At 42.8% G+C, this 4710-nt stretch overlaps 1 long non-coding RNA gene across 4 annotated transcripts in view; it reads right to left on the bottom strand.

Moving 5' to 3' along the window:
- Positions 1-4578, bottom strand: part of LOC143156290 (uncharacterized) — a 98479-nt gene extending 93901 nt beyond the window's left edge. For 3 of the 4 annotated variants that reach the window (XR_012994595.1, XR_012994593.1, XR_012994596.1), the window contains exon 1: positions 1635-1747. This is a non-coding gene — a long non-coding RNA (uncharacterized LOC143156290). Of the gene's footprint in view, positions 1-1634; positions 1748-4522 lie in introns of those variants that run through there. The other variant, XR_012994594.1, reaches the window with a different exon arrangement.
- Positions 4579-4710: the final 132 nt, after the last annotated feature.

A 4710-nucleotide genomic window follows, 5' to 3' on the forward strand; every position in this document is an offset into this window, starting at 1 on the left:
AATAACTATTTCTTCTTTAGAAGGAAAGAGTAATAGAGACATAATCACAAATTACTAAAAAAACAAGGAAATTAATGTTCAAAATTCACGTGAGGAAGAAAATTTTGATCAAACCATACCATATATTTTCTACACTGGAGTCAAATGTAAGGAATTATATTTACAAAACCATTCACAAGATTTTTCCAGGTATTTTAAATTTCAGAGCTAAAGATGTTACCATCGCAGTCTCAGTGGAAATTTGCTGCTTTCTATTAGAGAGTAAGAACCACATAAGGGCAAAATAAAATAATTATTAAAAAAAAAACAAAACAGAAAATATGCAAGATCTTTCTGTTACTTCAAAAATAGCAAAACTTAATCACAAAATTGAGTTTATATAATACCTTAATCTGACAAAAGACAATAAAACCCAACAAACAAACTTTAAATGCGGCGGTTACCACATAAACCCTCCTTTTCCTCGAGAATGTAAATACTAAGATTCATTCTTTCCCCAAATTTATATCTTCAAAGAAGCCTACATCATGGTTGATTTTCAAACGTATGGAAACAGTCATGGAATACAGCACACAAATTTTCACAGTGACAGTCAAATTCTAATCATTATTTTGATTGATAGAAATGTCTAATGTCTATACAAAGTAAATTTGCCTACTGTACAAGCTCTTCCACCAAAAACCATACCAAAGATTTTTCAGTACCAGTGCACTGCCTTATACATCATAAACTATGGAACAGAATCAGTTCTCTCAACAGATCTGCATCTCCACCAGGGCTTCTGCTGGCTGTAGCAGGTAGGTACTATGATTTTTTTCTCCTCCTGTGCTGTCATGATTATGCCAGCAGAATACAGTTGGATGTACCAATCTTAAAATTTCAAAGCATAGAACAGATATTAATTTATGTCTACAACACTAAGAAGCAAGCAGGTATTTTACATACTGGGAAATCAAAGAAAGGTGAAGTGCTTTGTCTAAAGGCACTTGGAAAAAATGAGTAACAAAGCCATAATTAAAATTCAACATCAAGCTTCATGTTAATCCTCTAGACCTAACTGCCTTTTTCAAAGTGCATGATTTGGAACATCAAAAATAAGAATCAATTCAGTCCCTTTTCTCAATACACGCTTTAATGATAAAATAAATCACTGCATTCAGCTTCTTCCTCTGTATTGGCACGAACAATCATCTTTCTTAGGAATCAAATTCATGAAATCATTTTGGATTAAAAAAAAATATATTAAAAAGGAAGCCAAGTCACAGTTAAAATTTGAATTCCACATTTGATTTGGCCTCTACCTCTGTGTACTGAAGGACTCACAGGAAAACACACATACGTGCCAGGTATGCTAGTATACCAACTTATACTAGAGTGATTTAATTAGTTTGCTTTCAATGCAAAGGTGCAGCACCTCAGCAATTATGAGATCATTAATACAACAGAGCATAACAGCACCTTTAGAGATCTTGTCTAACCTCTAGGCACACATATAACTCCCATTAAGGCTAATGGGAGTCACATGTGTGCATCCAAGGGAGAAGAGACCCATTAAAACTGATACAACATATCCATTAATCTTCAGGTCACTCTTAAGGTCAAACATTATAAAAATGTTTATGAACAGTACTTACTAGGTATGCACAGTGGCTACTTTGGTTTTAGGACAGACCTGTGAGCAGTTAAGGCCATGGAAAATGTCTGCTTTAAAAGCATCACCACGTTTCAAGTAGTGGCACGGAAATTTGAGAGTGCTTTTCTGTAGTCAGAGAGGACATTTTTCTACCGTCTCCTGAAAGAATTAGAAAGATAGAAATGACAGGGAAGGTTAGACATGAATGAAACCCTTGGACAAAGGTATGCTCTAGCTTTTCATTTTTCTTCCATCCCCCACTCTTTCTTCATATTTCAGTCCCTTAGTTGTGGTTTTCCGCTTCAGGAAGAACATTAACTGCAGTGACTAAATTCCTAATCTGTGCAGTCTGCTACAAAGACACTACAAATAAGATTTTGATTATTGAATCACCAGCAAACCACAACAATTCAAGCACTGCTTGCAGGGAGGAAGGGGTGTTGGAAGCTTTTCAAAGAGAAAGATAACATTACTTTGCTACCCATTTCATTCTGCATATCTGAAAACTGCCTTTTTCACCACTGTAGTATAGTTTAAGCAAGCATGCTCTTTTCCATCTTAGAAAAAGCTAAGGCTGTCTAGTCTGTAAAACCGATCTGATCAGCAATGAATTTGCTATCTTTGTCGACTGAATCCTGGAGGAGAGGGAGATTTCTCAGCAGCATGGGGGCCAGATGATCACCATATGAAGAGAGCAGAAGGAACAGCAGGAGGAAATGCGAGTGTCAGATGAGTACAGAAATGAGGACAAACTTCAGATATGAACTAACCCTATTTGTTTACTGTTTCTTTCAGGAACTGGAGTGAATGAGGAAAGACGGCTTCATCAAGAGATACTTATGAACTGTTCTGAAACTCATCTTCCAGAACTCGTGTCAAAACTCTTATTCTGCATGTCAGACTTGTTCAGCACTCCCCAATTACAGTTCCTGTTACAGGGTCTGTAAGTATTCCAAGCACTGACAACTTAGTATTGCAAGCCTTTGTTCAGAGACCTCATGTGACAGACATACAAGGTCAGCTGCATTTGGAGTGTCAGGTCAAAACACAGGCAAGAGGCCGGAGAACAACCTCTCACCTAGAAAGCATGGCTCCCAGAGACGGTCACAACATCAGCCCCACCAAGAAACAGCACATTGCTTCAGTCTTGAGTTGCAGGTCCTCGGTTGCCTTTCTCTGGTATGCCCACGTCACACAGGGTCTCACTTCACAAGATTTTTAAACGCCGATAGAGCTCTTTACAGGGCTCTGCACAAGGAAGTGTTTTTCTTTGTTTCTAATTCAAATATGCAATGATAAATAAATGATAATAAATAGAAGGTTAATTCCATGATTCAATTAAATTAATTACTCCGCAGCAGAAATAAATGATTGCATGGTTTTGTCTCAAAAACAAAGCAAAAATTGCCCCAAATACCTCGGTGTATATGGTAGACTATCTAAACATTTAGGGGTGATTGTTCTTCCTTTATTAGTGGTCATAAGCTTTCCACTACAATGTCTGTCTGTGAAACAAAAGAGCTGTCCTAGCTCAAAAGATAGTTACCTCATTTTGCTTAAAATGCAGTTTTCATATCAAAATATCTAATCCCCATTTTGTGAAATCAGCCATGTGAATTAGCCTTATTCACTTCAAACAGTTCTTCTAAAAGAGGAATTACTCATTGTTAACAAAGTTAGGCATCTGTTTTGAAGATGCTTTACCATTGTGAAAAATGACACGTAAATATTCAACAAAACTGTTCTTTTAAGATCATAATATTCATAAAGAGATGTATCCTGTTTTGTGACACCACAAGTAGTCCAGAGTGCTACCTAATTTCTTGGCTGTGAGTTAGAAAAAAATGGTATAAAATCCATCAACATGTGCCCATGGAATCCCCCCAGAGCCTCCTTAGCACAGGTAACCTCAGCAAGGTATCTGAAGAACTGCGACCCTTAATGTCACCTGTGAATCTGTATTCATGAATACGCCAAAACTAAACGTAGTTACTGTTTGGAAAGAAATACATCACTATTTGAGTATCTTTTAATTTTTGTGTTTAATAAACAATGTAGACTCCTCTCAACCTGTTCATACAGTCACATTTTAGAGAGTTCCCCTTAATTTGCTTTCTACAACCGTAACAGCCAACTTTCCAATGCAGTTTTCCTCATCTAAGTGTGTAATACATTCAAATAATACCTTCCGAGACACCTAAAACACTCTGGGACCCGTGAGGGAGGGCTTGTCCTTCACTAACGCCAGCAACCAACCCATCAACCACGCATCAAGCAGCGCTGGTGTAAAGCTGCTGGAGAAATACCCGCCTGCAGTACCTAGAGGCTGCTGCCACGTTTCCTCCCCAGCCTGCTCAGTCTCTCCTCCCACAGACCTGTGAATCCTGTCAGTAAATGCCACATAAGCCCCTCGCCCCCCACGGGCCGCGTCCGCACCCCAGGTTGCCCTCGACTCCAATTTGCTCGGCCTCGCCGCCCCCGCACCACCCTCGGCGACCACCCCACCCCGAGCCGGGAGCCCATCCACCGCCGCGCGGGCGGCCAGGGCGAGCAGAGGCCGCCGCTGGCGCTTGCCGAGCTGAAGATGACGAAACCGCAGCTCCGCTTCCACCGGCACGCTTGACCGCTCACCGGGCCCGGGAGGCACCCGCTGCCCGGCGGCCCCCAGCCGGCCTCAGCCCGCTCCCCAGCACTCGGCCCCGGAGCCGCCCCTCCTCCTGCCTCTCCCATTGGTTCCTCATCCCCATCCCGAGCCACCGAGTTGCTCTGTGGCCTGTCAGTCAAACCGCCCCGCGGCTCACCCTGGCACGGATACCACCCCGGCAGCCCTTCTAGCGCGTCATCTCGATCTCCCGGAGTACTTCCCGCAAAGCCGCTCTAGGCGGTTACCTGCGAGCTGGCTCTATGACCCGGCGGGGTCTGGAGTATCTGTTGTCCGTGCCGCAGCCGCTCTAGGCAGCGGGAGCTGGCTCTATGACCCGGCGGGGCCTGCTGGTGGGCCGGTGCCCGTGGGCCGGGGGCGGCAGCCGGGTGGCGGAGGGGAGAGTCCTCGGGGCGGCCCGAGGAGGCTCCGTCCG

This window comes from Aptenodytes patagonicus, chromosome 2 (assembly GCF_965638725.1).
Source record: "Aptenodytes patagonicus chromosome 2, bAptPat1.pri.cur, whole genome shotgun sequence".
NCBI classification, from domain to species: domain Eukaryota; kingdom Metazoa; phylum Chordata; class Aves; order Sphenisciformes; family Spheniscidae; genus Aptenodytes; species Aptenodytes patagonicus.